This window comes from Narcine bancroftii, chromosome 6 (genome assembly GCF_036971445.1).
Source record: "Narcine bancroftii isolate sNarBan1 chromosome 6, sNarBan1.hap1, whole genome shotgun sequence".
In the NCBI taxonomy this organism is placed as follows: Eukaryota; Metazoa; Chordata; class Chondrichthyes; order Torpediniformes; family Narcinidae; genus Narcine; species Narcine bancroftii.
The window spans coordinates 217,174,168-217,191,379 of record NC_091474.1 but is presented as its reverse complement, the minus strand read 5'-3'; the positions used below and the strand labels follow the sequence as shown (position 1 = coordinate 217,191,379).

Genomic DNA, 17,212 nt, shown 5'->3' with positions numbered 1-17,212 from the left:
CTCATGGAGAGGATTAACCCTGATGTTAACTCCCATCTCCCACGTCGTTATCTGGCCAGTCACCCAATATAGGAGCTTAATAGTTCTGTTTTGACTAGAAGCCAAATTGTTTCGCCGATTGATCCTATGATGTGAATTTAATTCCCTTCATGACAGCTGAAGAACTGAAATTCAAGTAACCAATAATTCCAGAAAAGCAATGCTGCAATTATGAACAATGACCACAAAACAACCAGCAGCATGGCGAGAATAGCGATTAGCATAATGCCTTTACAATGCCAGTGACTCCGGTTCAAATCCAGTGCTGTCTGTAAGGAGTTCATATGCTTGTCCCATGTCGTGGGTAGGCTTTCCTTCCTACCCTCCAAAAATGAACAGAGCTGCAGGTTATTTGGGTGCATTTGGTTGGCATCTGTTTGAATGGCTGGAATCATCTTCTACTGTGCTGTAAATTGACAATAAAAGATTGCCATTTAAACCTATTTGGTTCACTAATATCCATTACAAATACAAAGCCATCACCTAACCTGGCCTAAACATGACTCTAGACTCAGTGGTTCTCAACCTTTTCCTTTCCACTCACATGCCACTTTAAGTAATCCCTCTGTCATAGATGCTCTGTGATTAGTAAGGGATTGCTTAAGGTGGTGAGTGGGAAGAAAGAAATTGAAAAGCATGCCCTTACTAATCATTGGTATGTGAGTAGAAAGAAAAAGGTTGAGAATCACTGCTCTAGACCATCCTACATAACCAGCAAAGACCCTCAGAACCTCTTTCTCTATTCTGGTCAAATTTTAGAAGAGTAAATGATGGTGATGGCATCATTTCCCAAATTAAGGGAGGACCATAATGGTGGATGAGAAATCCACATCCCATTAATGAATAACATTAGAATTAAAATACATCATGTCATCTGGGGATGTTTGCCACAATTTGGCTGAAACCTGCCTCGTCCAGTTTCCATTCCTTACCTTAGGTGAGACTGTCCACCAGTCAGCTTTAGGGTGGGAGGCTGTAGTTATTGAGTTAAATACAACGGAGTCATTTGGATGAGTGGAATCTCCACTTCCTCTGCTTTTCCATGTTGTTGGTCTGCACCTTCTCTCCTTCCTTATCAAGGGGAAGATATAAAGTAAAAATTTAAATTTAGACTTACAGCACGGTAACAGGCCCTTTTGGCCCATGAACCCATGCCATCCAATTGACCTACACCCTTGGCATGTTTTTGAACGGTGGGAGGAAACCTCAACAGCTGGAGGAAATGCACGCAAACATGGGGTGAATGTAGAAGCTCCTTACCGACATCAGGATTTGAACCCCGGTCCTGATCACTGGCAGTGTAACAATATTATGCAAACTGCTATGCTAACTGTGCTGCCCTCCACTAACAGCATTTCCAATTTGTAAAAAAGAATAAATTCTCTAATAAATCTACAAGTTTATTATGTGAAAAGGCACAATACAGTGTTGAATATAAGAAGTAAGATACAATAGGACATAGATAAATCAAAACTAAGCTGCTGAGATGGAGTTGCTGGGAAATGTGAGTTGATATTTTACGGACCAAGAAAAATTGTTTGAATGTTTTAAAAATCATTGATAATGGAACATTGCCCTATGTTTTGGGATAGAATGCACGTAAAATAAAATTTCCAAATTAATAATGCATATAGTGTTGCAAAGAGCTCAACGTTGTACACATAAGGAATATATTTTGGTCTTGGAAGAAATGTATCATACATCAAAGATTATCCGAATAATGTGTGGACTTCAAGAGTTAAATGTCATGAAGTTATATTCCCTCATTAAAGAATAAAGTGTTGTTTAAAGCTTTTACTGTAGCTGCCCAAGCATGGGGACGCAAACCGGATCACAAAATGGCCGGCGAATGCGGAAATTGCATGGTCCTGAGGGTGATGTAGACCGACATCCCAGGTGACCTCCTGCATGGTGGGAATATGGTGAACTGTGGCCGGAATGCTGGTCAATCCCATGCCAACACTCCAAAGATGTGGTGACCTGAAGTCAGTGCCTGGGGTCCGTATAAATGTGACAGCCAGTGCATTAAACCAGTCTCTACTTCAAGGCTTTGGTATGTGTGTCTTTCTTATTCATACCCGCGTAGCGTGAATTTTACATTGGTGACCCCGACAGGTCCAACCGGCAGTTGGACCCAAAAATCATGGACCAGGCAGAACCAGCGACCATCCACACAGTGTCACTCAAATTCCCAATGTTTTGGGTGTCACAACCACACGTATGGTTCAAGCAGGCTGAGGCTCACTTCCAGCTTCGATACATCGCAACTGACGACACCCATTAATTCTATGTCGTGAGCGCACTAGATCAAGACAGAGCGGCAAGGGTCATAGATTTCCTATGCCAGTCTCCAGAGCAAGGCAAATACACAGCCCTCAAAGAGCGGTTGACCCACACTTCCCAGCTCTCCCAGCGTGAAGGCACTGCCCGATTACTGCACATGAATGGATTGGAGGACGGGCCCCTGTCTGCCCTAATGAGCGAAATGCTCACTTTGACCATGGGCCTCAAGCCTTGCCTGCTCTTTGTGCAGATCTTTCTGGAGCAACTTCCTTAGGAGGCACTGATGAGGATTTCAGCGACCTTCAGAGTGTTGCAGCCTGGGCGGACATTGTCTGAAGAGCAAAGAAGGATACCAGCGCTGTCATAGATCTCATCAGCAAATCCCACAAACAACCCCCAACGAGAGCAAGACCAGTGGAGAGGCAAGTCAACACCCCCACAATTCTGCTACTACCATCAGCGATGGAGTGTGGAGGCCTGTCGATGCTGCCCATCCTACAGGTTGCCAGGAAACACCCTGGCCAACTTTTGTTGATGGCTGTGGTGGTTGGCCCATGTGATAGCCTCCTCTACATTTGAGTGTTCTTGTTGGGCAGGCATTTCCTGAACGACATCAGCGTTGATATAAGCATCCTGTCCCCACAGGTCTCGACACCTGGAACAGCAAGCAGGGCCCAGCACTGAGGGCAGCCAACAGCTCCTCCATTTTGACATTTGGTACATGCACCATCCCCCTTCAGTTTCACCACAGCCAGTTTACATGAACTTTCATCCTCATGGCAGTGGCACAACTGATCCTGGGGACCAACTTCCTTCGTGGCCACTGCCTGCTTGGAGACCTCAAGGGAAAGCACTTGGTGCACACCAGAACATTTTCGAATCTACCTCTGATGGCAGCCAAACTACTTGCCTCTCACCTTGATTCTATAAAGAATTTGCCAACATCCCTCAATAGTGATGCCACAGTTCTTCGCGGCTGAGCCCAGGCATGGGGTAAGGCACCACATTCAGACTGAGGGTCTCCAGCTCGACGTAAGGGCATGCCAGCTCCCTCCCAAAAAGCTCAGCCTAGAGAAGGAGAAGTTGAAGAAAATGGAGGAGCTAGGGATTGTGCAGCGCTCAACATTTCCTGGGCCTTCCCCCTCCACGTGATTCCAAAAACAGCAGGGGTGTGGAGGCCATATGGTGACTACCACCACCTCAATGAGGCCCCCATGCCCGACAGATATCGTGTGCCCCACATCCAAGACTTCACTGCCAACCTGTACACGGCATGAGTGTTTCCAAGGTGGACCTCATCCAGGGGTACCACAAATCTTAGTTTATCCCCAGGATGTCCCCAAGACCACGATTATAACTCTCCTTGGCTTGTCCGAATTCCTACACATGCCCTTCGATTTGAAAAAAATTGGCACAAACTTTCCAGTGGCTGATGGATGCCATGGGCTGGGACCTTCCATTTGCATTCATCTATTTGAACGATATGTTCATCGCTAGCCACAGCCACAAAGACCACACTGCCCACCTGAGACAACTTTGCACCCGGATGAGTGAATTTGGTTTGACAATTAACCCTGGATCTGCCAGTTCGGCCTGGACACTATTGATTTCCTGGGGCACAAAATAAACAAACATGAGGCAACACCCATTGCCAAAAAGGTTGTGGCAGTCCAGCACTTCGCCAAGCCACTTACAGCAAAAGGGGCTACAGAAATTTGCCAGTATGATAAACTTTTACCACAGGTTCATACTGGCAGCAGCACACATCATACTACCCCTCTTCGTGCTAATGGCAGACGTCAAAGAACATTACCTGGGATGATGAGTCTTTGAAGGTGTTCCAGAACACAAAAGATTCACTGGTCAACACCACCCTCCTGGTCCACCACAGACCAGAAGCACCTACCGCTCTGATAGTCGACACCTCCAGCACAGCAGTAAGCGGGGTACTGGAACAGCTCATTGAAGGCCAGTTGGAACCCCTGGTCTTTTTTTTCTGTGGATACCTCTGCCCCCCAGAGCTCAAATACAGCACTTTTGTCTGAGAGCTATTGGCTCTGTACCTGGCGGTAAGACATTTCCATTACTTTTTAGAAGGTTGGCAATTTAAGGTCTTCACTGACCACAAGACGTTGACCTTCGCCTTCCATAGGGTGTCAGATCCATGGTCAGCCCAACAGCAGATACACTTGTCCTACATGTTTGAATTTACCATGGACATACAGCAAATTGTGGAGAAAAACAATGTGGCAGCTGACACTCTGTCACGCTCCATGAATGAGTCAGTCCATGTCCTGTCCTAAGGGGTCAACTATGTGTCCCACACTAAAGTGCAGCAGCAGGACACCGAGATCCTTGTATATAGGACACCCCTCTCCAGTCTTAGGGTGGAAGACATCCCTGTCGGCCAAGGTAACCTGTTACTACAGTGTGACACCTCTACGGGAAGCCCTTGCCCCATCATCCTGGCCACATGGCGGTGCCAGATTTTTGATACCATACACAACCTGGTGCATCAGGCAATATGATCCACAGCCAAGATGGTGGCTAGCAATTTTGTCTGGCACGGCTTCCATAAACAGGTCAGCTAATGGGCCAAAACCTGCATGAACTGTGGGCACGATACCTGCTGAACATGGTTGACTGCACCACAAAGTTGCCTGAGGTGGTCCCAATGGCTGATACTACCAAAGAAACCACGTCCTCTACATTACCCAATAAATAATAGAGACATTCAGAAACGTACAAGATTTTTGATAGCTGGTTTTGCCAAGAGTCAGTGTTAGCAAGATGGAAAAACTTTCTTACCTCTTAGATTTGCATTCTTTTAAATTCCTTCACCTTCACCAACACCCACCACCCAATCTCCTATGTGGCATTGGTTAAATGTCTAAGGATTAAATATTGATGTAAGGAGTAATTGTGAGCACAGGATAACTCAAGTTGACCCAATTTGATTCATAGATCAGTACCTAGCATGGGCAGCTCACTCCTAACCATAAAATCCAGCCCATTTGCAGAAGTGACTGAATGATCCGCAAACGATTCAAAGTTTCAGGTGTATCGCAATCGATGATGGAGAGGAAGTTGTGTCCCCTGACGATAGAGCAATAAGGCTCGTGGAGGTCCACAAGGTCAGACGTGGAGGAGAGCTGAAATCTTGGAGAAAGGTTTCAGAGAGTAATGTTGATTCTCAAATTTCAGTCTTGGGATGATGCTACGGATGCAGTTAAAGTTAAAACATTTTCTTGCAGGTGAAAATCTTGTTAGAAGCTTTTTAGATATTCCATAGTATAACAAGAAGTTGTATAGCTTGAGGCATTACAGTATAATTTTGTTGCAAGGTCAAATATCCACATAAGTCAATAATATTTTCTGTTGACTTTGAGACAGATTGGCTGAAACTGGAACACCATTCTGACTATTCAAGTATTAATGTCTTCAAGAAGTTTTGATTTTAATTTTAAAATTTGACATCTTAAACTTAAACTTTAATGATTTTCACATGCAATTAATCAAATAATAATGTCCTAACAGTATTTGATGCTACTTCTCATGTATTGTCAATTTAGTTAAGCATATTAAAACCTAAATTACTTGTTAACAGACCATGAAATAACTAGAACATCTATTTTATCCATTATTTATTTCCAATATCCTGTAAATAAGTACAACCTTGTGTCATTCTGCAGAGCTCATGGACAATTTAACAATTGAACTCTGAATTTCAATAAATAAGAGATAAGCTGCAGATGCTATAGATAAATATATTATTTACATTAAAAATGTTAGGATAATTAAACAATTCAGTTTTTGCTGAAAAAGGTTGAAGCATTTATTTCAGGTATTCTTCGCAATACGATAAATGCTGTGATTACAGGAATCCTGTAGGTGAGATAATTGACAATGGGGGTGATATGTTGCCAGCAGATCTTAATTTTAGATTTCTAGGAGTATTCTGAATCTTACATTTCAGCATTGTATAATTTCCTCTTTCTCTTCTTTTCAAATTCATCTCCCTCTATTTACATGCCCTTCAGAAAGATTGGTTGCAAGTTCAAGTTCATTGTCACATTTATCTGGAACAGTGAGGAGTGCTCTTCCAGAGGCAGTCCACATATTTATTTCTAACATGCACACAGCAGTGCAAAGCAGAAGAACAAGCGCACATTACAGTGGGTAGCGTTATGGTGAAAAGGTTGAATTGTACGTAGCAGGACCAGTGTGTAAACACTATAGCGAGGTTCACCCAGGAGGCTGACGGTTGCAGGGAAGATACAGTTGCAAGGTGGCAGTTAGTATAGCGGTTAGTGCCATGCCATTACAGTTCCAGCAACCTTGGTTTGAATCCAGTGCGGTCTGAAAGGAGTTTGCATGTTCTCCCTTTGTTCGCATGGGTTCCCCCTCTGGGTGCTCCAGTTTCCTTCCACCCTTCAAAGGTGGAGATGACCCTATCATCAGATCAGCCGTGATCTCATTGAAAAGCGGAGCAGGCTCAATGGGCTGAATGCTCCTATTTCTTATGTTCATAAGATTGTGATGTATCTATCATGGATGTTTTGGATTGTGAACTCGGTGGACTGATGGGCTTACTTCCCTGCTGTGTATTTCTCTGACCCTTTGACCCTGTGGCTTACATTCCTGACCCTCTTTCTGACCACACACCAGAAGCAGCTACAGTATTTAACTTTGACAAAATACATAAGGAGCAAGACTGGATCAGTTATGAACATGCTTCTCCATTTTGAAAATTATTTTGAATTCTCTGGTTTCCAACTTTCCAACCTGATCCTCATTTCATGAATCTATCAAGTTAAAATTGATCTTGGTTCTATAGGGGTGGCATGTTAGCAAGATGGTTAGCGTGACACTATTACAGCACCGCAGTCCTTTGCCCTCAGACAGCTCCAAGAAAAGTGCAAAGAACAAAACAAAGGACTCTACATCACCTTTGTTGACCTCACCAAAGCCTTTGACACTGTGAGCAGAAAAGGGCTTTGGCAAATACTAGAGTGCCTCGGATGTCCCCCCAAGTTCCTCAACGTGGTTACCAAACTGCACGAAAACTAACAAGGTCGGGTCAGATATAGCAATGAGCTCACCGAACCCTTCTCCATTGACAATAGTGTGAAGCAAGGCTGCGTCCACGCACCAACCATCTTTACTATCTTCTTCAGCATGATGCTGAAACAAGCCATGAAAGACCTCAACAATGATGACGCTGTTTACATCCGGTACCGCACGGATGGCAGTCTCTTCAATCTGAGGTTCCTGCAAGCTCACACCAAGACACAAGAGAAACTTGTCCGTGAACTACTCTTTGCAGACGATGCCGCATTAGCTGCCCATTCAGAGCCAGCTCTCCAGCGCATGACGTCCTGTTTTGCGGAAACTGCCAAAATGTTTGGCCTGGAAGTCAGCCTGAAGAAAACTGAGGTCGTCCATCAGCCAGCTCCCCACCATGACTACCAGCACCCCCACATCTCCATCAGGCACACAGAACTCAAAACGGTCAACAAGTTTACCTACCTCGGCTGCACCATTTCATCTGATGCAAGGATCGACAAAGAGATAGACAACAGACTCGCCAAGGCAAATAGCACCTTTGGAAGATTACACAAAAGAGTCTGGAAAAACAACCACCTGAAGAAACACACAAAGATCAGCATGTACAGAGCCGTTGTCATACCCACATTCCTGTATGGCTCCGAATCATGGGTCCTCTACCGGCATCACCTACGGCTCCTAGAACGCTTCCATCAGTGTTGTCTCTGCTCCATCCTCAACATTCATTGGAATTACTTCATCACCAACATCGAAGTACTCGAGCTGGCAGAATCCGCAAGCATCGAATCCATGCTGCTGAAGACCCAAATGCGCTGAGTGGGTCACGTCTCCAGAATGGAGGACCATCGCCTTCCCAAGATCGTGTTCTATGGCGAGCTCTCTACTGGCCACCGAGACAGAGGTGCACCAAAGAAGAGGTACAAGGACTCCTTAAAGAAATCTCTTGGTGCCTGCCACATTGACCACCACCAGTGGGCTGATATTGCCTCCAACCGTGCATCTTGTTGCCTCACAGTTCGGCGGGCAGCAACCTCCTTTAAAGAAGACCGCAGAGCCCACCTCACTGACAAAAGACAATGGAGGAAAAACCCAACACCCAACCCCAACCAACCAATTTTCCCTTGCAACCGCTGCAACCGTGCCTGCCTGTCCCGCATCGGACTTGTGGGTCACCAACGAGCCTGCAGCAGACGTGGACATACCCCTCCATAAATCTTCATCTGCAAAGCCAAGCCAAAGAAGAAGAATTATTACAGCACCAGCGACCAAGATTCACATCACCCACTGTCTGGAAGAAGTTTATACTGTCTCTATATGACCGAACATGTTTCCTCCGGGTGCTCTGGCTTCCTTTCACATTCGAAAGGTGTACAGGGTTAACAGGTTACTTAATCACATGGTGGTGCAGGCTTGTGGTCTGGAAGGGCCTGTTGCCATGCTGTATTTCTAAATTAAATAGCAAATAAACTTACTGACGGTTCTGTAGGGCAGAGAATAGACTTCAGCAAGTCACAATTCATATACTGAGGCAAATAGACAGGAACAAGTAGCCAAGGTAGATACAATCAAAGGCAAAGGGAGCATTAGGAGTAAAGCTTAGTCATGCTAGAAGTGTGAATCAAATCCTGAGATGGTCCTATTGCTGAAACCACATTCCTGCCTGTGAATATAATGTGAATAATTGATATTTTTTATTTCCTATTTTATTACCATAGATGATATGAAGGTTGGAGGTGTTGGGGATGGTGCAGAAGGTTGTCGTAGGTTACAACAGGATATAGACAGGCTGCAGAGAGCTGTGGCTGTCTGGAATGCACGGCCAGGGGTGGTGGTGGAGGATGCTACAATGGGGACATGTAGCATGTCAAAGTTTGTAGTAAGTATTTGAATATGGATGGGCAGGTGATAGAGAAGGGAAATGCTCTGGAAGAAGATGAAGGGCAATTGGCAGGAAAAGTAAATAATGTTGTTATTAAAGATGAGGGAAAACAGGGATTAAAAATTGGGAAATCTCTGAAATTCATATATTTTAATGCCAGGAGTATTGTAAAAAAGGTGGATGAGCTGAAGGTGTGGATTGATACTTGGAAGTATGATGTGGTAGCGATTAGTGAGACATGGTTGCAGGAGGGATGTGATTGGCAACTGAATATCCCTGGGTTTCGTTGTTTTAGGTGTGATAGAGTCGGAGGGGCAAGAGGAGGTGGGGTTGCATTGCTTGTCAGGGAAAATATTACAGTGGTGCCTAGGAAGGATAGATTAGAGGGCACATCCACAGAGGCTATTTGGGTGGAACTGAGGAGTAGGAAAGGAGAGGTTACACTTGTAGGGGACCGAGACCTAGAGGAGCAAATCTGTAGGGAGATAATAGATATTTGTGATAAGCACAGGGTTGTAATTATGGGAGATTTTAATTTTCCACATATAGATTGGGAAACACATTCTGTGAAAGGGCTGGATGGGTTAGAGTTTGTGAAATGTGTGCAAGATAGTTTTTTACAACAATATGTAGAGGTGCCGACCTGAGAAGGAGCAGTGTTAGATCTACTGTTGGCAAATGGGATGGGTCAAGTGACGAGGTTAGTGTTGGCGAGCACTTCGGGTCCAGTGATCATAATGCCATCAGCTTCAATGTCATTATGGAAAGAGAGAAGTCAGGGCCAAGGGTTGAGGTTTTTGATTGGGGAAAAGCTAGATTTGAGGAGATGCGAAAGGACTTGCAGGGTGTGCATTGGGACAATTTGTTTTATGGGCAGGATGTAGTAGAGAGATGGAAGTCTTTTAAAGATCAGATTTTGAGAGTGCAAAAGCTTTATGTTCCTGTTAGGTTAAAAGGAGGGGCAAAAGGTTTGAGAGAGCCGTGGTTTTCAAGGAATATTGGAAACTTGGTTCGAAGAAAAAGGGAGACGTACATTAGATATAAGAAGCATGGAGTTAAGGAGTTGTTTGAAAGATACATTGAATGTAAGAGGAATCTTAAGAGAGGAATTAGGAAAGCTAAAAGAAGGTACGAGGAAACTATGGCAAGCAGGGTGAAAACTAATCCAAAAGAGTTCTACAAATATGTTAATGGTAAGAGGAAAGCTAGAGACAAAATTGGTCCCTTAGAAAATCATAGCGGAAAACTGTGTGTGGAGCCTAGAGAAATGGGGGAGATATTGAACAGTTTCTTTTCTTCGGTATTCACTAAGAAGGATATTGGGAGATGTGAGATAAAAAAAGCAAATTGGGTAAATATGGGGAATATAGAGATTACAAAAGGTGTAGTTTTAAGGCTTTTGAAGAATATAAAGGTGGATAAGTCTTCGGGACCAGACGGGATCTTCCCCAGGACATTGAGAGAAGTGAAGGAGGAAATAGCAGAGGCTCTGGCGGTAATTTTCCAAATGTCATTAGATATGGGGATAGTGCCGGAGGATTGGCGCATTGCGCATGTGGTTCTGTTATTTAAAAAGGGTTCAAGGAGGAAGCCTGGCAACTATCGGCCTGTAAGTTTGACGTCTGTGGTAGGTCAATTAATGGAGAAAATTCTTAGAGATAGTACTTATAAACATCTGGATAGACAGGGTCTGATCAGGAGCACACAACATGGATTTGTGGGAGGAAGGTCATGTTTGACCAATCTGATTGAATTTTTTGAAGAGGTGACTAGGAATGTGGATGAGGGTAGCGCAGTGGATGTTGTCTATATGGACTTCAGTAAGGCCTTCGATAAGGTACCACATGGAAGGTTAGTTAGGAAGGTGCAGTCTTTAGGTATAAATTTTAAGATAGTCAAATGGATTGAACATTGGCTGAAAGGGAGAGGCCAGAGAGTGGTAGTGGATAATTGTCTGTCAGTTTGGAGACCGGTGACCAGTGGTGTGCCTCAAGGATCTGTATTGGGCCCATTGTTGTTCGTTATATACATTAATGATCTAGATGCTGGGGTGGTGAATTGGATTAGTAAATATGCAGACGATACTAAGGAGGAAAAACCCAACACCCAACCCCAACCAACCAATTTTCCCCTGCAGCCACTGCAACTGTGTCTGCCTGTCCCGCATCAGACTTGTCAGCCACAAACGAGCCTGCAGCTGACGTGGACTTTTACCCCCTCCATAAATCTTCGTCCACGAAGCCAAGCCAAAGAGAAAGAACTACGATAGGTGGAATAGTGGATAATGAAGAAGGTTTTCAAGGATTGCAGAGGGATTTGGGCTGCTTAGAAAAGTGGGCTGAAAAATGGCAGATGGAATTTAATGCTGATAAGTGTGAGGTGCTTCATTTTGGTAAGAAGAATCAGAATAGGACATACGTGGTAAATGGGAGAGCATTGAGGAATACAGAAGAGCAGAAAGATTTAGGAGTAACGGTACATCGTTCCCTGAAGGTAGAAACTCATGTGAATAGGGTGGTGAAGAAGGCTTTTAGTATGCTGGCCTTTATCAATCATTGCATGGAATATAGGAGTTGGGAGGTGATGTTGAGATTGTATAAGACGTTGGTGCGGCCTAATTTGGAGTTCTGTGTGGAGTTCTGGTCGCCTAATTATAGGAAGGATATAAACAGAGTGGAGAGAGTGCAGAGAAGGTTTACCAGAATGTTACCTGGGTTTAAGCATCTAGAGTATAGGGAGAGATTGGACAGATTAGGTCTTTATTCTTTGGAGCGTAGAAGGTTGAGAGGGGATTTGATAGAAGTATTTAAGATTATGAAAGGGATAGACAGAGTGGATGTGGATAGACTATTTCCGTTAAGAGGAGGAAAGATTAAAACAAGAGAACATGAGTTAAGAATTAAGGGGCAGAGGTTTAAAGGTAACATAAGGGGGAACTTCTTTACTCAGAGAGTGGTAGCCGTGTGCAATGAGCTTCCGGGAGAAATAGTGGTGGCGGAGTCAATTGTATTATTTAAGAAAAGGTTGGACAGGTATATGGATGAGAAGAAGATGGAGGGTTATGGGCATTGTGCAGGGAGGTGGGACTAGAGAGGGGTGTTTGGTTCGGTGTGGACTAGAAGGGCCTAATGGCCTGTTTCCGTGCTGTAAATTGTTATATGCTATGTTATGTTAGGTACATGGATGTATGAAAAATAGAAGGGTGTGGGCGTGAGGTAGGGAAGGATTGTTGTGGAGTGGATTTCCATCGGCCTGCACAACATTATGGGCCGAAGATCCTGAACTGTGTTGTAATGTTCTATATTCTAGAGGAGGCGGCCATTTAGCCCACTGAGTCCTTTCTGTGTTCTCAGACCACTCCCAACCATCCAACCCCCCACTTAATTCCCTGTAAACTGTTCTCCCCTGCATACCTAATTGATACTGGTCAAGTTATGAACCAGCAATAACAAAGAAACCAAAAATGATGGAAACATATAGTAGGTCAGGCAGTAGGTATGCAAAGTGAAGCTGAGTTAAGATTTGAAAGCACTCAACTCTCATTCTCTTTTCACAAATGGTGTCTGGGTATTTTGAGTATTTTCATTTTTTTAAATTTTAAATATCCCACATCTACAGCTTTATTATTTGTATGGTAACCCACCAGTAGATTGCTTCAATATAGAAGGGAAAATGGGGGATACCTGACAAAAAGTATCAGGCCCTAAACAATGATTAGCCTTTCTTATGGATGCTGCATGGCCTGGTGTGTTCCTCGCACAAGTTTCTGTATTGCCCTCAATTCCACTATTTTCAGACTTTCTTGTTTAACTCCAAAATATAACAGGTCACCTGTGCCTCTCATCAGTCTCTGCTGATGCATCTTTGAAAGTATCCTGTCAGGGTACATCACTGCTGGTAAGGGGACCATTCTGTCGAAATCTGCAAGAAACTGCACAGTTTTGTGAACATGGCTCAATTCATCACACAAACCCACTCACCTCTATCAACTCCATCTGTATTTCCCACAGCCTTGGAAAAGCAGTCAACATGGTAAAAGACCACACTTTCTTCACCTCTGCCATCTGGAAAAAAGATCCACAATTCAGACTCTGACTTGAAATGAGGTCTTGCAGCAGGTCGCAGGCAACCAGTTTAGCAATAAAATATTAATCAGTTTCTGAGCCTGGACATCTGTTCAAACATGCTGTTCCTTTAAAGACAATAGTCCATTTCAATTCACAATATCAGTCTAATTAATATGTGAAGTCTTCACAGGCACTCTTCATGGTTTCTGTAAAGACAATAGGCCATTTCAGATAGCCAAAATGTTGAGATGTAAAAGTGGAGAAACTCTGCCAAAACGCATAATAACCTACCTTTTTGAATGTGCAGAGGCCGTCTCCAAGCCGCATAATTCAACCTCTCTCTGAGAGGGATAATCTCCACAGTGCAGCCCTCCGCTGATCAATCTGAATGTACAGCCACGCTAAGTGGCTGTTTAGGGACGGACTGATGATACCGTCAGCTTGCAACCCATCTCCCCACTCACCCCTCTCCCTCCAAGTCATGGATGGTGGGGAGCCCTCGGAGCTGACTGGGCAATGGGGGCTGTCAGTGGAGGCAGTCGGGGCAACGGGAGCTGTCAGCAGGGACTGTCGGGACAATGGGACAATGGGATCTGGAGACAGTTGGGACAGTGGGGACCAACGGGGCTGCGGGGACCATCAGGGCTGTGAGAGCCATTAGGCGGCGGCTGGTGCGGGCTGGGACAGCCACACTGGGCCACTTCAGCCTTTGGGGCCACTCTTTGTGGCTCAAAATGCGGAAAAGCAATGGCCATCTTCCCTATCCATAATCCCCCCATGCAGCTGGAGCTGTTCTAGGAACCATAGAGTGGGTTCAGCTGTGTGAGGAATTATGGGCAGGGAAGACGGCTATTGGCCTGCCGTCTGATGGTGGGTGGTGCTACAACACCAGTTCCCCCACCTCCATCGGATCTGGAGGTCGCTACGAGGCACCTCTGGATATAAATGGGATGATGGAGCAGCCATTTAGCACTGCTGTCTGAAAGGAACGCTCCCATTTTTCTATCTGCACTGTAGCCAGTCTCAAGGCGGAGGCTCAACATGAAATCACCTATAAGTAGACATGAAATCTACACTTATGCATGGTGCTTGCCTTTTTTGTGAAATATTAATGTATCTTTTGGAATGTAAACTAATACCTAAACCCCCTTAAGATATATTTTATTCCATAATTCCATCATTATTCCACAACAAACCTTTCCCTGTTACTCAGCTCTTCAAACCCTGGCAAGAACCTTGAAATCGAATGAGAACCCAAACTAGAACTCAAACTTGAACTAGAACTCGAACTAGACGAGGGGTTAGATGAAACTTTCCCACTCAAGAGAGAGAACCTAGAGATTAAAACCAAACAGCTATATTTTTGGGTGATTTCAAAAGCAGCGATTTTTTATTCTATTTCATTTTGTGTGACAAGGAAACAAATAGTGTGTGTACAATAGTCAGAAAAAGAAAATAAGGATTATTAGGGCTCAAGGATGTAATTGAACCTTAGCATGCAAATGTAAAATAGCCCCAAGCTGTGTTGTGACTTCAGATTTCATCAAAACCATTCAGATAGAAGCAATCTTGACATTAATTTGAAAGTGGTCATTATTTACAATATACTGATTTTAGCTTTCAATTTACTCTTTAAATGTGATTTTTTTTTTAAATTGCACTCTAACTCAGTTATGGTCAATCCCAAATAAATACATTGCTTGACCAAGCTAAGCTTTTCAATTCAACAGTTTAAATCCAGTTGTACTGAGTTCACAATCCATGTTTCAAAATGTTATCTCAGTCATTTAATTCAGCAAAATAACAGTTGTTCCATGATCACAATTTATCAAGATTAAGTCTTAAGTTTAAAACAAAATTAATTTAACATTTTTGACATTTAGTTTCTGCCAATTTTTTTAAACTACTTATCAAATGGTTTGTCTTCTAAAATATTCAAAATCTTGATACAAGGATCATTTAAATTCCTGGTCAGACATCTTTTACTTTTCTAAAACACATGGGCCTTTCTTTGGGATTTTTTGGACTGTCTGAGTTTGCATCTGCTTTGAATTCTGAGCACACCATCACCTTTTTCAATGCAGCATTCATGGAAACTAGCATGAGAAAAACAAATGCGAAAAGACTATTACAAGCAAGTCTAAGTCGAAAGAAAAGATTTACAGACAGCTCTATGCTTAAGAGCAAAGGTGTTCATTTAAACTGCATTTGTCTTTCCAAAATTCTGCACTATACTTGGTTTTATGCAAATACAGAGATTTGGAGATACAATAGGTCCCAGAGCAATTTGTTGATTTATACTGTGGAAAGATTTCAACAACATTCATTGAGGAAAGGAGTGTAGAGCGCGTCAAAAGAATCAAAGGCTTGTTGATTCAAACCAAGACTGTTATTAACTAGAAGACTGGAGCGTATCACATGTAGGTCCAGAATGACCTGGTCTGGCTAGGAGCAACCCTTTAAGACCTGCCAGTGGGCGTGGCTATGCTCTCAGCCAATCACCGTCATCCTACACGACAATCTGTACATATACACATTGGTGATAGAATCTGTACTATCTACAAGGAGGTAACTGTAGATATTCTTATCATGATACATTAATCTGATAAAAACATAACAGGTCATTAAAATGCATTTTTAACTGGATTGCAAGCAGACAGAGCTGCTTGTTCAATACACTTCAGCAGAATTGCTCCTTTCACCTCACAAACAACTATTTTGTTTTTAAGAAGCCAACCATTGATGTGTGGCAATGACGTACACAGTGAATTCAGATCTTGCAGTCTCAAGGTGATGTGCTTTCCTGGAAACCTTTAGAGCATACTCATGAATTATTACGATTACAGTATATGTGGAACCGATGGAGATTTTCAATTTTCATTAAAGTGATATAATGCAAACCCACAATGTGACTGTAAATATCATCTCATCAAAATTCATTTCTGTCCTTTCTACTTCGATTGAACTCATTTTAAATTTCAAACCAACAAATTTTATTTAGTCACGGTACGCCAATCCTGCACCATGGTGCTTTCGAGCAGAGAGCATACATTCAAGCAAATAAGCACAAGGTTGAAGAGCAGGACCAGGCCACTTCATTCTGCTCTGCTATTTAATAAGATTATGGATGATTTAATGGTAACATTAACTCCTCCCCTTATTAACTCCTTCCATGAAATATTACCCCTCCCTGCCACAGTCTAAATCAAGCATGAGTCGACATCTGCTTTAAAAATACTTAATGGCTCTTCAATTTCCCTTTAAGGAATACTCCAGATACTCCAGTGTCCAACTTAAATGAAGCAGAACTCCTCAATAATGTTCAATTTCCTGATCAATATTATACTACTTCTTTATTCTTCTCATTATGGTCGACAATTTCATAGTTCTCAATGTTTTACTCCATTTGTCAGATCACTGCCCATTCACTTAACCCATCTACATCACTATGAACCCTCCTCAAGTCTCATGCCAACTTATTTTCCTATTTACCTTTGTGTTAGCAGCAAATTTAACAATACTTTCAGACCCTTCATCCAAGTCATCTTCCTGCTCTATAAAACGTTAAAGTCCCAGCCTCGATCCAATCATACACTGACATATATTATTTCTTGTAATTCAGGCAACCTTCTGTTTTCGGGCGAGGAGTCGGAGGAGGTGGTGAATCGGAGCTCGGGCGACTGTTGAGAGGAGGAAGAGCTTGGAGAGGTCGAGGGTCAGGTAACCAGTTAAAATCTAGGGCTTACCGGGCGTTGTACCTACTCTTTTGGGTGAGCAGTCGGAGGAGGCGCTGAATCGAAGCTCGGGCGACTGTTGAGAGGAGGAGGAGCTTGGAGAGGTCAAGGGGATAATTGGTCAAGGGCCAATAAAAGGAGGG

At 43.3% G+C, this 17,212-nt stretch overlaps 1 long non-coding RNA gene across 3 annotated transcripts in view; it reads right to left on the bottom strand.

Moving 5' to 3' along the window:
* The window catches only part of LOC138737039 (uncharacterized), a 72,610-nt gene that overhangs the window by 39,187 nt on the left and 16,211 nt on the right, over positions 1–17,212 (bottom strand). For all 3 annotated transcript variants that reach the window (XR_011340723.1, XR_011340724.1, XR_011340722.1), the window contains exon 2: positions 13,249–13,332. This is a non-coding gene — a long non-coding RNA (uncharacterized lncRNA). The remainder of the gene's footprint in view (positions 1–13,248; positions 13,333–17,212) is intronic.